Here is a 27,611-nt window from a genome sequence, read left to right on the forward strand (position 1 = left end):
TTGGAAGGATGCCTGCTGCTGATCAAAAAGGCACTCCTCCTAATAGTCAGGCTTACGGCAGAGGATTTTGGTGAGAGATTTCGCGCCGCGAAACCTGAGGATTCAGAAACCGCTAAACAGTTTTCCTGCGGGCTGGCAAACTGTTTCGATAGGTGGCTTGATATGTACAACAAAGAAAAGTGTTTTAAAGGGGTGCGTCGCAGACTTGTGACAAAGCAGTTTTCAGCATGTTGCAGTACAAAGCTGGCGCTATTCCTGAAATAATGTTGTGTTTACTAGAAGATTTTGCTGTCACTGCAGACCAATTTGTCGAGGCTTAAGGGTTGAGAAATTTGACTATGGAAAATCAGGAAGCAAAAGAGGTCCTATAGACAGATGCGACAAACCAAGAGCATATGGCGGTGCATCTAAGGCGCCAGTAAGGGTTTTCTCTGCGGCAAGGTGGGGCACTGTGCAGTTGAGAGTCGGAATAGTAGCGTTGCCCAAAAGACACAGGTTGTGTGTGAAGGTTTTAAGACGAGGGGTCATACTCTGTATGAGTGCCGATAAAGAACGCAGGACCAAACTGCATGCGTTGTCGACTCTCTGGCAGAACTTGTCACGCCTCCGAAAGTTCCACAGCTTAAAGGAAAGCAAACGCCGCTGGAAAATGAGGTGCTGAGCGGAACAAAAAGGCTGAAAGTAACAATGCTGGTTGTGGATGGGAAAATCGGGGACCGTCCTATATTGGTGCTTAGAGACAGCGGAGCCAACATAGTTTTGGCTCGGAGAAGCGTGCTGAAGGACGAGGCTCTCACAGGGGAAGTGTCGGCCGTCACTCTTGTAGATAGCACAGTAAGGTACCTTCCCCATTCCAGGATTCTAGTGTCCACGCCATTATCTACGGGACAGGTAGTGGCAAATTGCGTGGAGCAACCCCCCTACGATCTCATCTTGGGAAACATTACGAGTGCAAGAAGTGTCGAAGAGCCCAATCCCGAGTGGAGGATGCTCGTCGTTGAAGAAAACCCAAAAGAGGAAAGGCCCACGACAGCTCAGGCAGATGACGGGGCAGTCAATTTCTCGTCGGCCGTGGAGACAAGGCATCAAGCGAGAGCTTGAGCACCGCAGCGCCCGCTTTCTACTCCCGTTACAATGCGTCTCAGCGTAGCACCGGGCGAAATTGCAATTAGCCAAAGAGAAAGCCTGAGCTTGAAAGCCTGTCGGGGAAAAAATGAAAAGAAAGAAGAGTCGTGCGTCATTCGAATATAAATTGGTAAATGGTCTTCTGCACAGGGAATGCATATTTAGCTCAGGAAGGCGGGTTCAACTGCTGGTGTTACCGAGAGATATGCGAGAGACCGTGCTACGCTTAGGACATGACACCATTATGGCCGGACACCGGGGTCTTCAAAAACGGTGTCTAGGATCACCGAGGAGTTCTTTTGGCTGGGTGTTCAGAGTGACGTTAAGAGCGTTGTTCGCTGATGTGACGTGTGCCAGCACACAGTTCCTTAGAGAAGATTTGGTTCTGTGCTTCTGGAGAAGATGCCAGCCAACAAACCTGTCTGTTCAAAGAGTGACTGTTGATATTGTGGGGCCAATCTCTCCAGTATACGCCAGCGGCGATAGATATGTACTTACTCTGGTTGACAAGGCCACTCGTTAACCTGATTCTAATCCATTGAGGACTATTGGCAGTATCCAAGTGGCGGAGGGTCTTGTGAAATTGTTTTCCCGTTAAGGGTTCCCGAGAGAAATTTTTCGTGACCGAATCTCGAACGTCACGTCAGAACTAAGGAAGGAGGTTAACCGACTTTTGTTAGTAAGGCAGTTACTAACAACGCCATACCATCCCGTGTGTAATGGGCTTGTAGAGAGGTTCAACGGCATCCTCAAAAATATGATCAAGAAAATATGCCAGGAGTGACCCACTGATTGGGATAGGTATCTCCAAGCTTATTTGTTCGCTTACTACGAAGTACTGCAAATGTATTGGTTCCTCGCATTTCGAGTTGTACGAGAGAACTGTTAGAGGTGCACTTACAATACTCAAGGAGCAGCGGCCACTAAAGAGATCGCGTCAGATCTCAAGACAACAATCACATACGTTCTTGAGTTGTGGGACAAGTTGGAGGAAACATGCAGACTTGCATATGAAGACCTGGAAAAGGCGCGCGAACGATACAAAGGCTGCTAAGAGAAGGAGGCAACTCACAGGAATCTGAATCCAGGCGACAAGGATCTCATCTTGCTACCCACTGATCATTAGATGTTACTAATGGAGTGAAAGGGCCCTTACCTTGTGACACAGAAGAAAAATGACATGGAAAAAGGAAATAGATGACATGGAGAGAGCTCGGTAGAAGCCGAGGAGACAGACGATGTTGGCGAGGCGCCCATGTGCAGGGGAATAAAACTGTAGGATGTGATTAAGTGCTAATAAACCCCAATTTGAGTGACGGCAGAACATCACAGATGAAGGCACTACTCCAAAGCAAGAGGGATGTGTTTTAGGATGTACCGGGAAAAATGGATGTCATATGTTGCAAACTAGATATCTCTTCACATAGACCAATCAGCGTGAAGTAATACCCACTACCTTTAGTAGCTCAAGAATCAATTGAAAATGAGGTGCCGGATATGATCAGCGTGGTGTGATTGAGAGGTCGTGGTCAGCGTACAATGCGCCTCTCGTGGTTGTTAAAAAAACTTGTTGGTACTCACCGACCGTGTAGATTTTTTTGGCTAAATTACATCATAGTACCCGATGCTGAACCTATACCAAGAGCGGACGTGGTGTTCGCTAAGGTGGCTCACAAAAGGTTTTTTTCTAAATTTGACTTAGCTAAAGGGTATTGGCAAATACCAATGGAAGATTTGTCTAAAGAGAAGACGGCCTTTTTGTCCTCGGCAGCTGTATTCCAGTTTAAATTCATGCCTTTCGGTTTGAAGACAGCATCCGCAATATTCACGATGCTGATGAGGAAGGTTGTGGATGGGCTCCAAACTGTAGAACACTATATTGATGATATCCTTGTGACAACAGAATCGTGGGAAGAGCAGCAGATAATTACGCTGGAAAAACTATTTGATAGAATTCAGCAAGCCAGGTTAACTATAAATTCGGCAAAATGTGAGGTGGGCTGTGAAGCCTTTTCTCGGACACAAGCTGGGGATGGGCCGCATTGCGACGAAAGACGACATCTTTGTCAAAATACAGGAAGCCCAGACACCGACGACCAAGAAAGAAGTACAGCCGTTCCTGGGTTTAACGGGGCACTACAGTGACTTTATTCACGAATATGCCCAGATAACCGATGCGCTTATCGAACTCACTAAGGGGCAAGCAACCAGCTGAATAGGACTGAAGAACATGAAAATGCATTCGTGATGTTAAAAGCGCATATGGCAAAACCGCCCGTTCTGCTTGCTTCGAATCTGGATAAAGAGTTTTTGCTTCGCACTGATGCATCAGACCGAACTTTTGGAGCCGTACTCTTGCAAGAAGAGGATCGCGTGCTACATCCGGTATTTTTCACAAGTTAGAGATTATCGGCTAGTGAACGCAACTACTCCACTGTTGGAAAGAAATGTTTTGCGGTCGTGTGCGCAGTAATAAAAATCCACATTTATCTTAATTGGAGACATTTCAGAATTCAAACGGATCAACAACCGCTTGAATACTTAACCAAGGCCAAAATGAACAATAGTAAAATCATGAGATGGAGTTTGGCCTCGCAAGAATACTCATTTCAGGTATAATATTTGAAAGGAAGAGTTAACGTCGGAGCGGATTTCATGAGGAGAGACAACAGAACAGCTGTAGGTATCTCTGGGATGTATCTTGTTGTAGTTTCTGTGCTATGTCTCTCTGGGATTTATCTTGTTGCTGTTGGTTTTATGCGATTATACAAGGAAGTTTGGTGTGGACATAGAGATGTTTGTTAAGGGCACCGTACAGACAACGGAAGTGGCGTGTTGATGTTCCGAAAATGCAGTATGGTGTGTTGTGTTAGTGGTGCGCTTTTGGTCGGTGCTGGATATTCGCGGTGTGTTGTGTGTTAGATCCAGAATCGCCACAGAAGATAGTCGGTTGGCTGGTTAGCTTTAAAGGAGGGTGACGCGAGTAGTTTTTGATGGAAAAACTCTTGGGATAGGGGGTCCTTGTCACATATAATAGGGGGCGTAAAAAATTATGAACGAAAGATTTTTGAAGAAGACGACGAAGTTGGCGATAAGGATGGTGTGGATTAATCGAAGACAAAAGAATAGGAAAACGAGGCATTCGGTGAGGTGGAAACAGATGATTGGTGGAAAAGAAGAAGACGACGACAAGGATTACGTGTACTAACGCCAAGGCTATAAAAGGGCGAGGGAGAGTCGGGAACGGAGAGGAAGGACAGAGAAGCGGAGGCTCCGGCGGGTCAGGGACGCTTCGGCTGGAAGAAAGCGACGCCGGCTACTGCTCCGGTGAGCTCTTGTTCTACGAATTCGCACCGCGGACTTCCTACCGTTCCGGCGCCAGTTCCGAGGAGTCATTGGAGGACACTAACACCTGCTACGGCCAGGGGTGTCACCAGTGCTGTTGCTACCCATCGGAGTGGTGCCCCCAATGCCAACAACACCGGCATCACCTCCAAGGGCGCTTCTATCCGGAGCTTCTACGACGCAGCCAGCGACGCCGTCAGCGACGCCAGCTTCTGCACGTCGAACGCCCTCTCGACAGGACCTACTGGACCCATGCAACATCGCATCCGCACCGAAACAACCGTGAGCACGAACGCCGACCGCTAACAGTGGAACGCTACCAGTAGACGCTAGTAGCAGGGTTCCCGGGACGTGTGTATTGATAGGCTCTGTGTTTTGTCGTAGTTTCTTTAGTTTTGTGTGCTAGCGTTTGTGTCACGTAGGGTGTATTAAATGTGCGTCTGTGTTGGTGCCCTTGTCGCCTAGTCGATTCCTCGGTCCGAGCGTTCTCCGGGGAAATCTGTGACAGAATGGCTTTGCGGAATAGATCCAATCGAGCCATTACACTTTGCAAGCATTCGATTTGGCCCCAAGGAACGATGCAATTAAAAAAGCCATTCGTCTAACAATTAGCCGTGCTCATTGTCAGCTTGTGGACATTCACCGGGCGGTGGCTGCAGGTGGCCCCACGTTCCCCACATCAAAAACGCGCCTTGCTCGCCGTGTCCAATCAATCAGCGCGTTCTTAGTGGCCGCCATGGTGTGCGGTAAGCAGTAGGGGAATGCTCTTTGCTAAAAGTATGTGGTATCTTGCGCCGCCGTCACTCCATCGCAGCATCTCGAGCTCGATCAGGGATCAGTAAGTAAGGAAACAACACTTATAGTGCTTCCTTCGGCGCCATCGACGTGACGATGAACCATCGCTGGGTCAGCTGGGCGTTCATGTGGTTGTTATAAGTTATAACTATGAAAACTACGTTACCAGCCTCAGCAAGAACGAGTTACAGTGATTAGCCACCCATGGTGCACAAACGTCTGCCGCGTAGTCAGATAGGTTGTTTTGGTTGGTGCTACCCAGTGTCGTAATTGGGAGAGTGAGACCGGAATGGGAAGCCGCAGAAATATCGACTTGCGGGAAGCATTTTTTTATCCTGTATTTTTATATTTCCTCATTAAAAAACTCCCGTTACTTAGCATCGATTCCTGTAATTCTTTTTGAGTCAGCATCTGTGCGACTTAAAGAATCCATCTGAAGTATATCCGGCATCCGTTCAAGCAGTGCATCGCAGCCTCTTTAATTGCCAGCGATTATTCTCCCCTCACATTACATGCCCTGCCCAAGCCCATTTCTTCCTCTCGATTTCGACTAGGATGTCATTAACCCGCGTTTGTTCTCTCGCCAATTCTGCCTGCTTTGGGTGTATTAATGTTACACTTTCCTTTTTTTTCCATCACTCGCTGCGTTGTCATTAACTTAAGCTGAATCCTTTTCATTACCCTGCACGTTTCTCTCCGTAGGTGAGTGCTGTGAAGATGCAGCTGTTTTATAATTTTCTCTTGAGGGATATTGGCAAACTGCTATTCATTATCTTAGAGACCTGCCATATGCGCTGTATCCAATTCTTATCTTTCTAGTTAATTACTTTTCATGATCCGGATCAGTTGTCAACTACCTGCCCTAAGTAGACATTTTCCTTTACCGCTTCCGGAACCTCGCTACCAGTTGTGAACTGCAGTTCAGTGGCTGATCTTTTGGACATAGGTTTTCGGCATGTTAATTTTCAAATAAACCATTCTGCTCTGCCTGCCCAACTCCTTGATCATGATTTTCAGTTGATCTCCTGAGGGACCCAGTAAGGCAAGGTCATCATCGAATTGCAGAATATAGTTATTCTCTATTACTTCTAATCCTTAACTGTTCACATTTCAGGCCTCGGAATACCTCCTGTAAACTTCAAGAGAACCGTATTGGTGATATCATGTCTGTCCGCCCGACAGCCTTTCATACTGTAATTTTATTGCTAACTTTATGTGAGGATCATGGTAGCTGTAAACTTGCTCTAGATATCTTCCAGTATTTTCACATAAGGTTCTTCTACACACTGATTACCTAACGTCTGCATGACCGCTGAGGTTTCCACTGATTGAAAAGTTTTTTCGTAATCATGGACGGCTTTATATAACTGTCGGTTATATATTGCGCGTTTTTTTATAACCCGATTGAAAATGAGAACGTGCTTTATTGCTGATTTTCTTAAAGCCTGCCTGATAATTTTGTTCATTAAAGTGTATGGTTGCCTTCACTCTATTACCGATTACCTAGATAAATACCTTGTACGCAACGGACAGTAAGATCATCTTTTCTTATTAATTTAGATAAAATTAATGTTCTTACAAGGTTCTATTGGAATCGAGGTCGTATGACATTGCGTATACAGCGTGGCTAGTTTTTTAGTACAATCTCGCCTCCATCCTTCAGGATATTTGCCTTTACGTGATCCCCACCAAATGGGTTTTTTCTTTTGCATTTCACCTAAAGATTTCTTTACTTGCTCTTTCATTACTGATGAGAAGACGCATTGCTGTGCGTTACTCTATTTCTAATTAACTTTCTGATTACGTTGGATACTCCATAAATTTGTGTAGAAATCTATGGCTACTTTAACTATCTTATCCATATTGCTAACGACATTGCCCTCCTTGTCTCTTAATGCATACATCTGGCTTTTAGCTATGCCTTGCTTCTTCTGTACCGCTTTTAGGAAAAGGAAGAGCAGACGCCTTTGCCCTGCATTAAGCATACACAGGTTCGTAGTTATCACAGTGATATGCGTAAAAGTATGTTCTTAGCCGATGAAGACAGACATAGGCATTTCAGTTGACGAACAACCTTCATCGCCTCTCCATTCCTTCTTCTTTCCTCCGTGTTCCGATTTCTTCTTTCCACTAATAAAAGAGTTAATATTTCTTCTCTCCTCTTTAGCGCCCCTCACCGCCAGTTTTTCTTCTCTCCTCTTTACCGCCCCTCACCTCCAACCCTTTTCGTCTTGTTTCTTCCTCCTCTTCCAGCTCATCTCCCATAAAAGGGGTGAGGGGAATGTCTCTCTGTGCACTTTGCCTGTTGTCAACAGAGGCATGTGAAGAGGCGTTTAGTGCTATGATATGTTTGAAATAGCATCTTTGCAGCAGAGAGGAAAAACCAGACTTGCAAAACACCAGGCTTCTAGGGCCGAACTGCCCCTGTACGAGGTGCCTTTAATGCGTCTCGCCGCATAAAGACATGCGTCAAACACGCATGGTCGGGGTGCACGAAGATGTACGGAAGATCAAGGCGGGGCCAGGCGCAAATGTCTAACGCCGTCCTGCAAGCTTTGGAGTTACAGTGGTGAGCAGCCCTGTCTAGAGCGCACCGATGGCGTTCTGTGGAGCAAGTCAGTACCATCTAACGTTAGGTTCCGGGTTTCAGGTTTGCGTTCCGTGCGCATGCGCGGCCAGAATAAAGCGGTGCCTGCTTGTAGGTTCTTGACCGCATTTCCGCTCAGTGCTTGCGCTTCACGCTGATAGGGCCGCGCTGAATGATCTGCAACAGCGATCGGAAAACTAACGTGTTTCCCGCATATCACTAGACGGCTAGACAAGCAGGTTCAAGTGATACGGGTGATCCCACGTTTCAAACACGGCTAAGATTGCGAGAATCTAGCCTAGTTGGTTGTTCCGTGTCAGTTTCCTGTCTGTACAAAGTTAGCGCGTTGCCGCCACGCACCATACGTTTCTGGCGTATTGCCTCATGCCGTGCCATTGCGATGTGTTACCCGCTACAAGGATCACCGCATTCGGCATCCGTACAGATCTAGGATCTTGGATTCAGAAACACGCAATCATCCGCTCTCACTCGCGCTTGCTTGCCTGGACGTCTCGTTACGTTCGTGAAACACGGCTGCATGCCGACAGCCTGCCCACTGTCACAAATGCAAGCAGAGCGGCCCTGGTGGCACTAAACGAACTCGCAAGGTGGGGGCTGGACAAGGAAGCGAAGAGTAGGCATCCCGCTGTTTTTGCCACGCATGCCCACAGGACGCATAGCTCAAATCCAGAGCCTAATGTTAGATGGTGCTGACTTGCTCTAAAGGACACCGTGGGCGCGCTCTAGACAGAGCTCCTCACCACTGTACTGCAGAGGATTTGGCGAGAGAGCAGAAGGAACGAACAAATTTCAGGGACGCGGCGAGGTTACAGCGAGGACTAGTTCGGTGACTGAACAGCCGAGGTGACGATGAAGGACGGCACGTAGACCAAGAACAACCATTGACAGGTGGTTTACCCAGTACTCTCCGTCGAGGCACGCAGTGAGGGGAGCCTTGAGCTGGCGAAAAATCTACTCTACCATTCTGTTACCAAAGTGGTATGCTGTGGTAGGCTGTGCTATGAGAGTGCTTAGTGCCAAGCACATGGTTGGGAGAGATAAAGATGGTACAACCAAACTACCGGCCGTACTTCGTTGTAACAATGCCAGGACAGCCGAAACGAGAAACCCGCGCCGAAATAAAGCCTTTGGCAACCATTTCTGCAATGATGTTCGGAATGCGCACGGCTCCAGGCCAAGGGACGAAGTGGTTAATCATTCTCAGAATGTGCCGACCCTTTCGTGAGCGAGACAGCGGTCCAACCGAGATGGACGTGGTCAACGTGACACCCAGGTTGCAAGAAATACTGGATGGAATTCTTCATGTGGCAGGTCATTTTGGTGATCTGGCAAGCAGGGAACTTGCGGGCGCTGTAGCGAACACTACAATGTTGATACTAGGCGAGACCTACGTACCGCAGTTCAAGGAGGCGCTGCGTGCCTCAAATTCTGGTATGGGAGATGTCATGAAGCGTGCGAAAAATTGCACGACGAAAGGCAGCCGGAATGAAAGGGTGAGGTACCGTCATGAACGTGTCGCACCAGATCCAACCGTTCACCAACAGATGAAGCACACGCTGCAGCCGGAGGGAACGGGTGAGGTCACGCAAGGCTTGACCCTCGGGGTCCTCGATATGCGCATGGGCAGGACACTCCCAACCTATACTAGATGGAGAAGTGACAACGGAAGTGATGCATGAAAGTGTCAGCTGCAGCGTTGCTGGTGCCTTTGATCACGTGGATATCCGTGGTAAGTGATAGGTGGGCCAGCTGACGGACTTGTCGGGCGAGGCGTTTGGAAGCTTTCGTGCTGAATACATATGCCAGTGGATTACGAATTGTCAAAACGTAAAATTGCTGACCCTTCAAGAAATGTCGGTAGTGCTGGATGATGCAGATCAGCAGCTAACGGCCAAAACGCTGTTGCGGGTCTCAGCAGATTGGACCTTCCAAGAGAATGACGGTGGGAGCCAATCAGACTCGATTTGCTGCTGGAGAACAACGCCGATGGCAACATTGGAAGCATCCATCATGATGCGAATGGGTGCGTAAGTACTAGGATGAATGAGAAGGACATAATCAGCAACGGCTTGCTTAGCAGCCGTGAAAGAACATTGCGCTTCAGGTGACAAGGAAAGCGCGGACAGGGGGCTCGAGGTCGTGCGATGAAGCTCAGTCAAGGGAATGTTATGCCTGGAGATCAAGCCCGGATTCCAATTCTGCGGGATGCAAAATGTATCCTGCGAATGCCCCTTTTTACAAGCCCGGTGCTTCGCCGCAAGGCATCAGCGCTCTAATGCGACTCGCGACCACGATATGGTCAATGTAGGCGAATATAGCCTGGAGTCCGCTGTCGCTTCGGCAACTAATCGTTGAAAAATCTGTGGTGCGTTGAAGAGCCCAAAAGTATGCGCGCGAACTCAAACTGGCTAAATGGCGTAGCGATGGCCTTCTGACGCATATCGGCAGGCTCGACGGGAATTTGGTTATAAGCCTTTACATTCTCTTCGTTGCTGAAAATCTTTCAGCCCTTCAATAAGGTGAAATCCTGGTTTTGTGGAGGGGGATAGCTATCGTGGGCCGCGTGAGCGTTCAGCGCCCGGTTGTCTCCACACGGCCGCCAGTCTCTTGGTTCTTTATTGGACACCAGATGGTTGGGTGACGCCAAAGTGCTAGAAGAAGGTAGTACAATACCTAGCTTGAGCATGTGCTCGACTTTTATTTTAGCAATGACCAGACGCCCACAGAAGTTATTGCGCGGTCTTTCTGCGATCGGTTGACCATGCGTAACAATGGGGTCGGTTATGCTCTGCCGGCGTTGGTCGTTTACATTTCAAGCCTTCGTGACCTCATGAAAGTCTTCCAGGATTTTCGCCTACAGGCATAGAGGAATCAGCATGTGGATGCCAGTGGCAGCGAGCAGCCGACGTAAGGGCAGCGATAGATAGGCGCGTCTTGCGGTGGACGAGCTGATAGAGGCGCATGCTGACATCCAGGCCGAAATAGATGAGAAAGTCGGAGCCGAGGTTTGGCTGAAGGTGACAGTGAGGGACAGCAGGCCATACTTGGCGATGGAGGAAGGGTTCACAGCACCATTTGCATGGGGAAGTTCATCGGCGGGCACCGTGCCTAAAAGTGCGATAATACCAGCACTCTGCTGAGGGGAAAACCGGTGCAAGCGTGCGTTGCTTGGGGAAGGAGTACGGCAGCCAGGACGTTAGTAGCAACTGCGGTGGCCATGTAAGGACGTCCGCAGCGCCTCGAGAAAAGCGGCGAGCGGTTCGATGCAGGCCTCTAACCGCGACATTGTAGAGGACTCTAGAATGGAAGTGCGGGCGGCTACAGAAGGAAAATGCATGTCGTGGACTCGATCACCTAACTGGGCCCGGCGATCGAGGGTCATGGCGCCTCCAGAAAAAAAGAGAAGCGGTTAGACTGCGGCAAGCGCTGCAGAAAAAGCTCCCTCAACAGCGCACAGTCGTTGTTGCTTGAGTCGAAGTTGCTTCCTCCCAGGACCTGCCGCGTACTATTTCAGCAGTGTTAGGGGCGGCGATCTCCAAGATTTTAACTGGTGAGCAGGTTATAAAGACGCGTGCTCTCTGGCACTCTGTGCTGCGGTCCAGGATGCTCTGCTTAAGGCATTGACGTGGGGCATCGTTCAAGGATCCAGAGATTTCGTCAGTGATATCTTGAGCCACCTCAGGACACAGACTGAAAAGCAGGCGGTGAGGCCGAGTAGTCTCCGAGATGACGCGGTATAGATGAAATATGACTTCCACCTGGGCGAAACACACCTGCGGGATCTTGCGCAAGAACGGTCGAAAGGTTAGCTTAATTTCTGCAACTTCCACTGTGCGCGTGTAAGTGGCAGCGGAAGGTCGCCTGAGGAAGGCAGGTTGCTATGGTCGGTCATTTCTTTGTCCTGAGTCAGCAATGCCGGGAACGGCTTTAATTTTGTCTGCGCGTTTGTCTTTTGCCTGATAAACACCTTGCGAGCATCGAAATGCTCACGGTGAATATCATTTTTAAATAAACCAGTTGATATGAAAATGATGGTTGATTTGCATATTTAGGCGTAATGTGTATTAGGTGCGCGAGCACTTCGGCTCACACTGCAGTTCCGGTGTATGGATTCAGTGTTTACGACTGGAAGCAGATTGGTTATGGATAATCAGTTAACCCCTTGAATGCGGCATTGGTCACTCTATAATTAACATTTATAGATCTCTGGGAGTCCTTATGCCACTCCTGATGCATTGGCGCAGCTGTCATGAGATGCGCCACTGCCCTACTATGATAGACGGTGTCATGGGTAGGACATGGGAGACTCAGGGTGTTCTCGCAGAGCAACCTCTCTCGAATAATTGAACTGCCACCAGGCACGGCGGGTAATGTGCTGTGAATATGGTGGGCAGGTTGCAAGGTAAGTACACGCGTGTGCGTTTGTGCTTCTGTGCGTGTGTGTATCCTATGAACGCATCTTGGAAGGATGCCCCTATCACGATGCGAACGTGTGAGCATCCTGCAAAACAGGCTCCTAAAATCAAAATTGCAAACAGACCGACAGAAAACCAAGGAAATAAACCAAGACAATACAGCTATAAGCCGGCAATGCCGGCTATTACTGGTAACGCGCAATATGAAGCAATGAAACTCAGTACAAAGGAGGTTGACAGGAGGTGAATTATATTAAGCATCTTTAATGCGGAAAATATATCGGAATTAAAATGCTTTAATGGGCCATGTTCATCTGAATAACTCCTAATCATGACTTAAATAGTTTTTGTGCTTGACGTTCAAAAGGGTCTGATTGTGTGAGGGATGCCATAGTGGAGGTCTTCTCAAAATTTCGGCCACCTGCATTTCTTTAACGTTCATTGTTATGGCAGAGCACAGGGGCCGCTAGCTTTATGCGTCCATAAAATAGCAGATGACGAGGATCTGGCAACAACACATATTTCGAAGGACGGAGGGTAAATTGTGCTAGAAAAGCTAGCCGCTCTGTATGCGCAATTCGTTATGACATCGAGCATACCAGAAGCCTGGAATAACGCTAACACTGTCTTAATTGATCAGAAAAGCGACATCAAGGATTTGAGAACATTCAGACGGATATGATTAATCTACGTCGCCTACAATATATTTACTAAGGTAATCGCCACTAAAACCAGGACAACTTTAAACATCAATCAACCTAATTATCAGGCAGGCTTTCGTTCAGGACCCGAGACAATCGACCATATGCACACTATAAATATGGCGAGACACATGCTGTGAATATAACCAAACGCCTACACCAGCTTTAATTGATTACAAGGAAGAATTTGACTCAGTGAAAACCTCAGCAGTCATGCAGGCATTGAGGAATCAGGGTGTAGAAATTATTTATATAGAAATACTGGAAGACATATGTAACGACTGCACACTGACCATTGTCCTTCGTAAAGTCAGCAATAAACCTTGAATATAAGAAGAGGTTTAGGAAGGACAACATGACCTGGGAAGAGCTATGCATCGCCTATTAAAAGGAGGTGTTCCGTGGCCTGGATCAGGAAAAGCTGGGGCTAATAGCCAATGTAAAATAACTATGTTTTTGCGATTCGCTGGTGACATTTCATTGCAATGTCACCGAGGAAATATGCTGCTAGGCATGATAAATGACTTCAGCAAAGCAGAACGGCAGATATTAAAATTAACACGCAGAAAACGAAAGTAATGCTGAACAGTCTTGGAAGGGACCAGCAGGTCAAAATTGGTAGCGAGGTGCAAGATGTGGTAAGAGAATACGTCGCCTTAGGGCAGGTAGGGGCAGCTGACGCGGATCATGAGAGAGAAATAACTAAAAAAAGAAGCATGATGCGGATCCCATGTTTGGTTTGGTTTATGGGGTTTTAACGTTGGAAAGCGACCCAGGCTATGAGAAACGTCGTAGTGAAGGGCTCCGGAAATTTAGACTACCTGGTGGTGTTGGTGGTGGTGGTGGTGGTGGTGGTGGTGGTGGTGGTGGTGAAAAGCCTTTATTGAACGAAAGAGGTGAGGCTCTTTAAAGAGCCCCGAAATGGGTGGAGTCCTTATTCCGGGACCCTGTTGGTCGAAGCCGCATGCTTAGCCCTCTTGACCAAAGCTTCTGGGCCTGAAGGTTCGAACAGCCAAGCAGGGCCGCCTCCCATTCCTCTCTGGTAGGGTTGGGGGGTGGGGAGAGAGCTGAGTGGCGCTGGCAAGCCCAAACCATGTGGTAGGCGTCAGCCACCTCCCCACAATGTTTGCACTTGCCAGTGAACGCGGGATTGAAGTATTTTAGTACTGCCGGGCACAGCATTGTGTTCGCGAATAATCGGAGTAGAAAGAGTTCATTTGCTTTCCCCAGTCCCATTGCAGGGGCCGGGTAGAGGCGATGCCTATCCTTATAATAGGATGTGATAGCTTTGAAGGAAAGTAAGCAGCTGCCTTCAGGTTCCAGCTCCTCAAGAGCCAATGGGAATGCCCGGTGAATGATTGCTCGGGCCGCCGCGTCTGCCGCTTGTGTTTCCTGCTAGGCCCTGATTGCCCGGAGTCCAAACCAGGCAGCTGGGAATAGGATCAGTATCCCAGCTACAGTTCCTTAGTATTCGTTTAGCTAGTGGAATTATCCAGCCAGCGTCATAATTGCGGGATGCCGAACGCGCGCCTGTTATTATGTTTGGATTTTGAATCAGAAGCAGCTAGGGCGATGGCAACCTCTTCAGCTTGTGTTGTGCCTGGGGCTCGAAAGGAAATCCCATCTACCTGTATTTCTTGATGTATGGCCGCGGCCGTGTACCACCCCCCGTGGGTCGGCCCAGCTACATCTACCTAAAAGATACCATGTTTGTTGCCATAGTGGTGCGCTAAGGCTTCCGCCCTAGCCTGACGACGGCCACTATGATCCTCCTTGTCCATATTAGTGGGGAGGAGTCGAAATCTGACGACGCGTCTCCAGAGTTCGGGCACTCGGACCCGCTCCTGAATGTGAAAATTATTTTGGATGTGAAGGCGGGCTAGCAAGTGCCAACCCGACTTCGTTTGGGCTAGCATCGTGTGTTGATTTGTGAGATGGGCTTCCTTGAACTCCTGAAAAGTGTTCACCACTCCCAATGCAAGAAGTCTCGCATTGGAGGTGGACACAGGATAGTCAAGTGCCCTCTTCGTCATTTTGCGGAGTATTACCTCATCTTTTTCTTTCTTCGTGTTTCCGCAAGGGTAGATAAGGGACCCAATAGAGGATTCGGCTGATTACGAAAACATGGGCCAGCCGCACGGCATCCCTGCTTCGCAAACCCCCTCTCTTGTTGGAGACGCGACGGACCACATGGCCTACTTGGTCTCCAACTTTGCGGAGTTTGTGCAATGTTGTGTCTACTCTCCTTTGGTTATGGATGAAGAGCCCTAGCATTCGAATCTCTTTGGCCTCGTGGATGGGGCCATTTGCTAAGGAAAGATGTATTTGGGTAGTGTCCTTATCGAATGCCAAAAGGCGCACAAATTCAGATTTCTTGGGTGCGCATTGGAGACCACAGTGCCCTGCGTAGCGATCCACTACGTGATCGGCTGATTTCAGGCATTCCTCTATGTGCCCTAAGTTTCCCTCTGTGGCCCAGATCGTGATATCATCGGAATACAGAGCATGCCGTATGCCTTCGATACCATTGAACTGGTCAGGGAGATGAAGCTTAGTCAAAATAAAGAGTAGGGTGATAGCACCGCGCCTTGTGGTGTCCCCCGCGTACCCATTTGATACGGACCAAATTCTGCCTCTTGGATTCTGATTAGTGCGGCTCGATCAGTCAGGAAGCCTTTGATATAATTTAAAGTGTTGCGGCCACAGGTGGATTCATTGAGGTTTGTTAGTATGACGCTGTGTTTGATGTTGTCGAAGGCTCCTTTCAAGTCCAAGGCCAGGACGACCTTGTCATTATGTGGGTGTTCGACTGGTTGTATTATGTCTCTGTTGAGTTGGAGGAGTACGTCCTGTGCGGACGTATGTGGGCGAAAGCCGAACATAGTGTCTGGAAATATGTTTCGTTGTTCCAAGTATTCGGAGAGCCTATCCCGCACCATGGTTTCCATAAGCTTGCCGACACACGAGGCGAGCGAGATAGGCCTCAAGTTGTCTGTGTTGATTTCCTTTCCCGCCTTGGGGATGAATGCTACTAGGGCTGTTTTCCCATCAAGGGGTGCGGGTTCTCTCCCTTCCATATAGTGTTGATGTATTTCACAAGGGCCTCGTTCGCCTGGTCAGGGAGATTGGCCAGCAGCTTAACTGTGACCTTGTCCCGTCCAGGCGCAGTGCCTCTCCTCAATTTGGTCAGGGCTGCATTGATATCAAATAATTGGAACGGTTGGTCCAACTCAGGATCATATTTGCCAGAGTAAAGATACTCCTGACCACGAGGGCCCTGTTTCCAGCAGAGATACTTGCCTTTGAGTGTCTCTACAAGTTGTGCTGTGCTGCCCTTGAAATTATGGAGTGCTAGTTGTAAGTGGCGCTTTGTTCGCCCCGTGTCTGCGCGGGGTCTATAAGGCTGCGGAAAAGCCTCAAAGTGTTCTTGCCGCACATCTGTCTGGCAGCCGTATTACAGTGATCTATCCAGTTGGCGTCAGCAGACTGGGAGACATGCTGAGCTGCTTTGTGAGAAAGATCTAGGAAGCGCTTCTTGAGTATTCTGTTATGTTTGTCTTTTCCAACGTTTGGTGAGGCTGCGGCGTTCTTCCAAGGTGTGTAGGTGATGGTTGTCCACTGCCGGGCAGTCTTCCGTGCTTTGTATTTGTGTTTAGTGTTGCTTGAGTGTTGTCATAAGTGTTTGGGCCCACTGATCGTATCCATCATTAATCAGGTTGGCTGAGGGCAGGGACTTTCTGAAAGCCTGCCAGTCTGGGAATCGAGCTTGTGTGAGCGGCCTTTCGAGGGGCCGCGTGTGAATAAGTGTGATAATGATGCAGTGGTCACTGTCTAGTTTCTCTCCCGTGTTGTTCCATTCCACGTGTTGGATGTGTTTGGAAAGTGTGAGATCAGGACACGTGCCCCGAGTCACAGAGTTTCCCATTGGTGTGGGATGCGCATGGTCGGTCAGGAGGGTGATGCCTAGCGTAAATATAAGCTCCGCTAGCTTTCTACTTCGCGCCTCTTCTTTTCTTAGCTCCATAAATGGCTGGGGGCATTGAAATCTCCCACAATCAAAAATGGGTCCCGACCCGCTACCTTCAGTGCACGGCTGAAGATATCTGAGAGAGTAATATGTTTGAGCTTGGGCGGACAGTATATGTTTAATATGTGTACAGAGGGATCAGAGCGTCGCAGAGGTAACACGGTGACCATAGTGTAAGAGTATGTTATCTCGATGTCGAGATCTACGTCCTGTGCTGTGTACGACTTATGTACAAGAATGCAGGTGGATGGGTCCCGATGAAAAGTGTTGTACCCACAAATTTTGGCCGATGCCCCAAGCTCTTGATGCGCGAAAATGGAGGCATGAAATTGCCATGTTTCAAGGTAAAGGCATAGGTGTGCTCGTTTCGCGCGGCCGCGAAATCCTCTACAATTACATTGTATTATGCCCAAAGGTTCCTGTTTTCTTTTACGAGGTGTCCGCTAAGTTCCCTGAGCCATGATGAAGGCTAGAGGCTGGCTGGCTCACCCCACCCACTGCCCTGCGTGGTAGCGAGGGGTTATCCTGATTTTCTTCCTCAATAGTTGCGCAGCAAATTTTGGATGGACGGCCTACTTCCCTTGCGGGTCCTGCCCGCCTAAGCAACTTTGGGTTACCCTGTATCCAGGCTTTAATGTTTTGGGTGACTTACTGCGTAACAGACTGCGTAACAGACACAGTCAGTTGCTGAGTAATGGTTGTTGCCAGCTGCTGCATTTGTCTTTGGATGACTTCTGTAATAACCGCTGGCAGTTGGGCCAAGTGAGCAGCCACATTTTGCTAAATATCCGTGATGCGGCTTTCCACTTTTGCAGTGAGCGGAGCACCTGACAACGGAGCGACGCTCGAGCACGCAGACGCCGATTCATCAGCGTCCTCCATTGTTTCCGAGAGAGGTGGCTCTGCCCTAGCGTTTTTTAGTGCGTTAAATTTGGATTATGGCTGCGCGTTCTGGTTTTTCAGAAACGCTAGCTCTTTTCTACGCTCAAGTTCGAGGGGGGAAGGGGAGGGAGAGGAAATAGAGGCGACGACCGCCCAGCTGCTTACCTTTGATGTTGAATTTGGGCTGTTGCCAAGAAGGGAAAATCCCCGGCTTGGAAAGCTTCCGGCTTGGCACCAGTCCCGGATTTCGCCTTTTTTGAAGCGGGAGGTGGTTCTTTCCTGCTGCCTTGTTTCCCGACAGCTTGGCCGGACTTGCCCGTCTTGTTTCCGGGGGACTTGCTTAACTTGCTTTGTTGCTCCCCTTGGTGGTGCTGGGCTAGCGGTCTCAATTGATGGAGACGCCGAAACTTGCCCTTGCAGTCAGCGGAGCCAGTCAGGCGGACCTGCCCGCAGATCATGCAGCATGGGGTACAGTCATGTTCGTTAAGACGCTGCTGGGAGGCGCCTACATGTTGACCGCAAAATCCACGTCTTCCGATGTCCGGGCGTGGGCAGTTGTCAACCCTGTGCCGATGGTCCCGCAGCGGAAGCATGCAGGGATCGTTCGTTTGTATTCTCGCACAAGTGTGCATTCACATTTGTAGTGCACGTAGCGCGGCACCTTGCGGCCCACAAAGGTGAGCACCGCTAGATTTGATTTTCCCAGTTTACGCACAAAGGCTATCTCATCTTCGCGCCACTTCATCTTGTTCTTGAGGGTAGCCGTCGTCTCATCAGCCCGCACCCCGATCACACCTCTTCACACCTCATCATTAAGCTTCACGTGGCCCCGAAATGAATGGGAGTCCGCTCCGGTCTTGAGGTCAAAGTCTTTAGTCAGGTTATTGCTGCTTCGATGTGTTGGGTTCCACAAACGACGAGGTTCTCGGCCCAGACTAGCCATATTCTGAGTGCGGTGCCAGCGTCTCCTCCAACATACTGGGCAATAGGCACTCCCAACTCGCCGTGCTGAAAAATTGCCTTGAGGTTCTCGGTTTGCCTTGGCTTGAGAATCGCAATTATATCTTCTGAGCTCATTTTCGGCGTCTCTTTTGGACGCCATAAAGCAGCGTTGTTATCCAGGTGAAGCGCATCGCGATCGCTGCCGGAGAAGCGGCGGCCGTTGAGCCCAGCTGCCTGTGTTTGCTCTAGCGACGCCATCGTGGTACCGTCATTGGATGTCTTGGAACACTGGGTCCGCTTACGCATGGGAATCAGCGGAAAGAGTTCTTCATTTTGAATGGACTGAGACCTGTCTTCTGGTTGTTGAATGTCGATTTCAGCCCACGCCATTGCAGCGGGATCGTAGCCGCGTTGAGTAGTGGTAGCCACAGTGTTCCGTGGCGTGGCGATGATGAAAAATTGTCATAGAACAGGTACTTTCGGACCTATCTTCTCAGGAACAGGACCAGCAGGTTTCTCTCGATGTTGGGAAGGTGATAGTGAATGTTTCCGTGGGGTCCCATGGAAAGTACCGCGGTGCCTGAAAAAAATAACAGGAGCCGATACGCCGCACGTCTGGTCGCTTCCCGCACTCTCAGCGCCCCCTCCTGGTGTTCTTTAACGTCACTGGCACCGCACAGTACATGTGCCTCTAGAATTTCGCCTCCATAGAAATTCGGCCGCCGTGGCCGGGATCGTACCCGCGTCTTTCGGTCCAGAAGCCGAGCGCCGTAACCACTTAGCCACCGCGGCGGCGTGAAGCCAATGTGGCAGACTCTTTCAGATCATGAATTGCGTTTACCACTATCCCTGAAGAGAAAAGTATACAACAGCTGTATCTTTCAGCATCCACCCACGGTGCAGAAACGTCGAGGCTAACGAAAAGGGTTCAGCCTAAGAAGAATGCAGTCACCGACGGAAAGAATAATGATAGGTGTGGCGTTAAAGCACCGGAAGTAGATAGAGTGGGTGAGGAAAGAAACGCGTGTTAATTACATCGGGTCAAAATGAAGAGCAAGAAATTGGCTTGGGCAAGGCATGTAAATCGAAAGCAAGATAACCGCTGGCCCTTAATGGTAGCGGTGTTGATCCCAAGCGAAAGCAAGCGTAGCAGGGTGCTGCAGAAAGTTAGGTTGGCACATGAGATTATGTAGTTTGCAGGCATAGGGTGGCCGCAGCTAGCAAAGGAGAGGGTTAATTGGAGACACATGGGAGAGGCCTTTGTCCCGCAAAAAGCCTAGTCAGACTGATGATGCTGATGAGTCCACCTATTTCTAACAAGCCAAAAAGCGGACTTGAAGACAAGTAAATGAAATTAAACAAACATATTGATACGACTCAACTACCAACATCTTACATTGTTTCTCGCTGATCGAAATCGCAAAGCTGAAAAGGATGTAGTTTAAATTATGCTTGACACCCATGTGGCCGCTTCGAAACATCATTCTCGTGTTGATCTGAATTTCGTGGGCGTGCAAACTTTGATGTAGTCAATGTTTTTTCGGTATCACGAACCCGCACGCCCGTGTACCTTCGCTGTTGACTCTTTCGGAGCACTACGGACGCACAACACCGTATATTCATACAGTTTTCTCTTCCTCTCGAATTTGCATACTCGCTCTCGCTAAAATGTTTTCGAGTAATGCGAAGGCGCAACAAAAGGAATTGACCGAAGACGGGTTCACGAGCTGGCACCACCCGCCAAAAGGCATAAAACACGCGCCAAATGTCACATCTGAAACCATAGGGCAACTCGCATTCAATTTTATGCTACTAAGGAGGTTGTTCACAAAGTTTGACTAACATCATGCCCTGCGAAATGAGATTTTAAAAGGCATGCATATTTATTGGTGAATCGCACCTCAACTTTTAGTTCACGCTTACACTTATTTTGAAAAACATTTTTTGGGTTCTTACTTTATGCAGCTTAGCAATATGTGCAAGGAATATGTGGGTTGGAAATTGCAACTGAAATTGCATTCTTATCTGCAGGCCTCCTACTGTGAGTGGGACGAGGTCAAAAAGACGTGCAGCGGTGGAGAGTACCCAGAAAATATTTGCCGGGATATACCAAGGAGGAGGCCGTGCAGTAATGGGCAACAAGTATGTGCGTGCCCCGAGGGGACATGGAGGCAACCAGAAACCCACCGGTGTGTGCATATGGGCAATTGTTGTGGAGGAAGATTTTGCGAGTGGGAGAAGCACTGTCCGTCCTGTTTTGGAAAATAAAATTTTTGTCCTAAGCTAATGGACCACAGGAGTAAAAGCATGTTTCACTGGTTCTTTCAATAGAGATCAAAATTTGTGCAAAACCTTTTTTGAAATCTTGTACAATTATAAACTTCATCTTGTGAATTTCGGGCTTGAGGTACATTGATGATTTATATGGTTATATCAATAAAAACTTCAACTGTACGCCCACCTCCAAAAGCCACTTTTTGTTCGCTCACAAACAGTGAAACCAATAATTTCTACAAGCGATCTCAACTCAAAAGCTGCAGACGCTTTTGCATTCGGCGCATAGATTCCTACGGCAGCCGTCGAAGAAACGGCCAAGAAAACTGACGCCTAATAAAACTGGTATCAGTGTTTTCACTGCCAGCTCAATCCACTTTTGTGATTTATACCGAGATTTCAATACACTTTAAAAACAAGCTGTTTGAAGGAAGCAAGGACACTCGCTCGCTTAAAAGAATTCCTTTTCACAAATTCCATCACGAGAACAGGATTACGCCAGTCTTTGCAGTGCTTGACCGCAACAGCCTGCATCAACACCTGTTAAACATTGGCCCTCAGACACAACGGACTGCGGAGCAACTGGCCTAGGCGGTGGTCAGACCGCCGACGCAGCGGAGGGGGCTAAGATTCTCTGGCTTCATACATTTCGCCATGAAAAAGTGCACCTGACAACCTTTAATGCTAGAATCTTATGCAGTCAGGTAAGTCTCACAGTGCTGTTCAAGGAACGAGTGGGTAAAATATCGAATATCATAGTGCTTAGTGAATATAGGAGGACTGGTGAGGCATACAGTGTTAAAGGCTGACCACGTATTATGATATTGAGGATTAGTGGAGATACAACTAAGCGTGAGATTTACCATCAACCAAGATATACCTTCAACATAGAGGCTTCTTTATTATTGCCAATATGCAGATTTATTGAAAGATCACATTAATACGAGGTACACACTTAAAGGCTGAGCATCCCTAAGCGCCAACATAAAGCCACAGTCACCAAATCATCGGAGGCTTCCACGGAGACGTAAACTCAACAATGAGCAAGTAAAAACCGAGTACTCTGTAGTGATGGGTAACTTCAGTGCAAATTTGGGCATGGAACAGGCCAAGAGTCACGGTGGCGGGCGAATATAGCATAGGCTGTAAGCATATAAAGAGTGGGGGGCATTACTGAGTTAGCAGAGGGAGATATTTTGTAATCATGAATAATTTCTGCCGCAAACGAGAGGACAGGAAATGGACGTCGAAGAGCCCCAAACTAGAGACAAAAAATGAAATGCACATAATACTGTGCCTTTATAGTGGAATCGTGCCAGATGTGGATGCCCTCAAAAAGGTAGGTATTGGGGCCACACGAAGGTAAGGCTTTTAATTATCGCAGACTTAAAAAGAGAAGACAAATGGCCAGAAAGGAGAAGCCCACCAACGAGCTAGAGGTAAGAGGGAAGGACGAGGATGTCGCTACAGAGCACATATCCTGATTTAAATGAGCACAGATATATTATTGTGCTAGCAATGAACGGTAATCTTAGAGCTATCATTTTGCTTATCCATGCCTCAAGAGCAGGCAGACGGGAATTTCATTAGCAGCCTGGATGGTAAAAATTAGAAAAAAGAGTTCTAGACTAATCTATACAGTAGTCAATTTAATGAGCAAGGTAAAGAGAGCGGCAGTAGCGCACATAAAGAGGGTATGTCAGAATCAGAATCAGCTTATTCTAATGAAAATGAAAGCCTAAGGTGGATAAATTTATACTGAAGGAGGTCCAACAGTCAGTAACAAAACTCGGACCTTTTATATCGTTAAATCGAACAGTGGTTATCTTCATGTTGAGAGTGATGAAACAGGAACTAAAGAATGCTTTGGAGGCAATGACAGGGGAGAAGGCAGCTGTTGAGGATCAGTAATAGCACTTCTGTGGAACGACGGTGGGTAGATTCCGTGAGAGAAACTGGCCAAGCTACATACGCAGTGCCTTATGACCTAGAGACAACCAGAAATTTGGAGTACCGCTAATTCAGTGGTAATTCTTAAAAAAGGAGACACCAAACACTTGAAAATTTGCAGACCGATCAACTTACTATTCACTGCCTGCCAGATATTTGCTGAGGTGATTGCGTTATTATTCCGCGCAGCCTAAAAATTCAATGATCAGACAGGCTTTTGTAAAGGCTACTCGATAACAAACCATATTACACTAGCAATCAGGTGACAGAGAAATGCGCAGGATATAAACAACCCCCCATATAAGCCTTCGCAGAATAACACAAAGCATAATGATCTCAGTCTAAATTTCTAAAGTCATTCAGGTAATGCGTGATCAAGGTTAACATGCCAGTTATTGAAAAATAAGGGAACAAATTTAAAAGACTGTACAAAGTCCACTTTCCTCCAATAAGTAAGCAATAAATGTTTTAAAACAGGTATGCAGGTAAGAAGACACGATCGCGGCATTACTGTTTTTCACCCTTTTACTGGCGATAAGCAGAGGCTTGTAAAGGGAACCGTTGGGCATAAAACGTTAAAGGAGATACCTTAGTAACCTGCGATTTGTTGATCACATTTCTTTGCTAAGTCAGTCAGAGGATGAATTTCACAGCATTATCAATTACTTAGACAGCGTAGAGGATCAAAAGAAATACGCAGCCGTTCCAAAGAACTTCTTCGTCCTCTTAGGGCATGGCCCATACACACATTTGCGGATTGGCCAAGGTGTAGTGAAATAAACAAGGAAATTTCCATAGGAGGTTGCAACAATATTTTAGCACCGAGCGTCAATTTTGAAGAAATGTATCAATAAAAATGAGCGAAGAATATTTAAAAAAATAACAGATATCATTTTGGTGAGAAAACAGCTAGAAAATGTTAAAAGAAGTAGCAAATCAACCTACATGTGGCAATTATGTAATCATGGAGAATCGCACATATTGAACCGAATGCAAATTTTTCGCCTTTGCACCGAACGTTAATAACACTGGCAGAGATAAGGGGAGCCCTAACCTGGAGAGAGGAACCTCCAGGTGAATCTTCCTCTGAAACGCTCCCTGTTTAATCACATCTTTTTCATCATTGTCTTGGTGGTGCACGCACTTCCTCTTCGTTGCGGCTGCTCTGCACTCGGCGACGACTGGAGACCTAGAAAGAACATGTATCAGCGATCACACTGTCAGCCTTTCCGTCGGACAACCCTTTTTCTCCCCCCTACCAACAGATGCTTTTGGAGAGTTCTGTTTCCTTCTATTCCGGTCGGCGCTGCAGACGTAGTCCAGTTCGGATTTTTTCTATGTTGTTCTATCGCTGAGTCGCGATTATTTTGGCAGCGTCGTCTCCTCCTCACATTATATCTGGGTGTCTTGATGAATGGTGCGTTGCTGTTTAGGAGAGACTCTTTAGGCGCGGGCGGTACCTGCCTGCTGCCATCACTAGTTGCACCAGGTGCGTCCTGTTCGCCGCCAATATTAAGAACCTTCCGCAGCGTCGACTTGTTGACCGGGGTCCTGTTCTTGTTTGGTTGTGGTGTCGTGAACTTCTCATTTCTGATATGGTTGTGCACAAATCAAGCGCCGAAGCGTTCCTACGACTGTTTGAATGGCGTGTTCATGAAAGGACCGCAGCTGCAGGTGACCTGCCTATGGCTCGCTCCCCTTGCGCGTTATCTAATGTTCTGCCTGGTGTGGAACAATCCTTCTCCATAAGCACTATGGCGTCCATTGAAGAAGTGGCACTGCACTGCTTGAAACCTTTCACAGCGGCAACACATTGCCTTTCCTTATTTCGATATGAGAACTGGCAGGTGTCAGCGTGCTACTTCTCGACATCGTTGCAACAACCTACCGCTCGTTTTGCGCCGAGTGTAATGACATGGCCGCTCTGCCATCTTTCTCCCCACCAATAGTTTCATACGCAACCTGCTGTCCTTGCCGGATGCAATAAAGCTTCCTTGGCCTCCTGAGCTCCATCACGATGCGGTGATCGAAAATGTCCTCAATGGTGTGGGTGTGATAGAGAAAGTAGTAGCCGCCCTCTAAGTTGAACCATTTCACTGTGGCTCGCACATGCACTCGGGAAATTGGGTGCACGATTGGTTCTGCACCTCTCTGTGTTTATACTGCACACTCGGACCCTAGGCAGACATGGTGTAGGAAAACTTTTTTTCGCACACATGCGAGGTATTCCACAGTACGACGACAAGGTGCAAGTAGGCGTGGACTGAGTCGGTGTCCAGAGTGGCCAGCATAGGCGCATGTATGGCATCATACATGCCGTCAACGACATACTGCTTTGCGGCAGGCGCGGCGCATGCGATGTTGCAGGCCTCTAGAAGAATAATCTTTCATACACGTTATCAGCGACATCATCATTCTGTCACAGATCTCCCCGGAGAACGCTCGGGCCGATAGAATTGACTATGCGACAACTGCACCCACACAGACGCACAATTAATACACCCAACGTGACACAAACGCTAGAACACAAAACTAACAAAACTAAGACAAAACACAAAGCCTATCGGTACACACGACCCGGGAACACCGCTACTAGCGTCTACTGCTAGCGTTCCACTCTTAGCGGTCGGCGTTCGTGCTCGCGGTTGGTTCGAAGCGGATGCGATGTTGCATGGGTCCAGTAGGTGGTGTCGAGATGGCATTCGACGTGCAGAGGCTGGCGTCGCTGACGGCGTCATTGGCTGCGTCGTAAAAGCTCCCGGTCCAAGCGCCTGTGGAGTTGATGCCAGTGTTGTTGGCGTTGGGGGCACCACCCGGATGTGTGGCAACAGCGCTGTGGACACCGCTGGCCATAGCAGGTGGTTGCGTCCTCCGTTGTCTCCCCGGAACGGGCTCAGGAACGGCAGGAAGTAAACGATGTGAAGCCGTAGAACGCTAGCTCAGCGGAGCAGTATCCGGTGTCGCTCTCTTCCAGCCGAAGCGTCCCTGACCCACCGGAGCCTCCGCTTCCCTGTTCTTTGATCCCGTGCCTCTCTCCCTCGCAATTTTATAGCCTTGGTGTTAGTCCTCAAAAGCCTTGTCGTCGTCTTCTCCTTCGTCTCTTTTCCGCCAATCACCGCTCTCCACCTCACCGAATGCTTCATCTCCTTTAGCTTTCAGTTAAATCACGTCGTAATTTTCACATCTCTTTCCTTCGTAATTTTATTTTCGATTCCCTAATATATGTGACATGCGCCCATTCTGTCAGGTGTTTTTCTATGAAAAACTGCCCTCGTCATCCTCTTCACGCCATTCAGCCAACCGACTATCTTCTGTGGCGATCCCGGACGTAGCGCACAACACACCGCAGATGTCCAACACACACCAACAGCCCACCACTAACACAACACACCATACTGCATTTTCGGAACATTAACACACCACTGTCGTTGTCCGTACAGACTCCTTTATAAACATGTTGATGTCCACAACACACTCACTTGTATAATCACATAACAGCAACAACAACAGCATCAACAACAACAACAAGATACATCCAAGAGACACCTAGGCTGTTCAGGTGGCTCCAGTCATGAAGCCCGTTCTAACGTTATCTCTGCTTTTTATATATTCCACCTGGAATGTTTTATGAAGGGAGCTAACAGTCACCGAAACCAAGGTGCATAGGGGAACGTTAATTTTTTTTTTTTTTATGTGTTATGCTTATCAGTGAGATAATAATACTTGGATTAATAAATAGCTTAAAGAAAATTACTTATAAAGCAGCAGAAAAAACAACCATGCCGCCGGTGGGATCCGAACCCACGACCTCCGAATATCGCGTCCGGTGCTCTTACCAACTGAGCTACGGCGACGGCTGTCCAATCTGCTGCTCTCGTGGGTATTTAAGTTTACTGGGTGTAAGCGAGCCTTGAGAGTGTTCACCAGCGCCACCCTCGACCATAGCGGCGGACGTAGCACGTCCTGTAATACCGCGAGCGTGACGTAGAACGTCATCTAACGGCGAGGGCGGAAACTGTGCGAGAGCCCTCTTATGCTACCTATGGCATCAAGACTGCCAGAACCGAGACCCTCGTTAAGCTATTAGCAGACAAGTTAAATGAAATGAGGGGCCCGTTTGACAAATTTTATGAAGGGAGCTAACAGTCACCGAAACCAAGGTGCATAGGGGAACGTTAATTTTTTTTTTTTTTTATGTGTTATGCTTATCAGTGAGATAATAATACTTGGATTAATAAATAGCTTAAAGAAAATTACTTATAAAGCAGCAGAAAAAACAACCATGCCGCCGGTGGGATCCGAACCCACGACCTCCGAATATCGCGTCCGGTGCTCTTACCAACTGAGCTACGGCGACGGCTGTCCAATCTGCCTTGCTTAAGTATTCAAGCGGCCGACGATCCCTTTGAATCCTCAGTTGTCTCCCACAAAGATAAATGTGGAAATTCTTTACTGCCTACACCACCGCCAAACATTCCTTTTCTCCAGTGGAGTAGTTGCGTCCGCTATCCGATAATCTGTTGCTTGCAAAAATACTGGATGTAGCA

This window comes from Amblyomma americanum, chromosome 9 (assembly GCF_052857255.1).
Source record: "Amblyomma americanum isolate KBUSLIRL-KWMA chromosome 9, ASM5285725v1, whole genome shotgun sequence".
NCBI classification, from domain to species: Eukaryota; Metazoa; Arthropoda; class Arachnida; order Ixodida; family Ixodidae; genus Amblyomma; species Amblyomma americanum.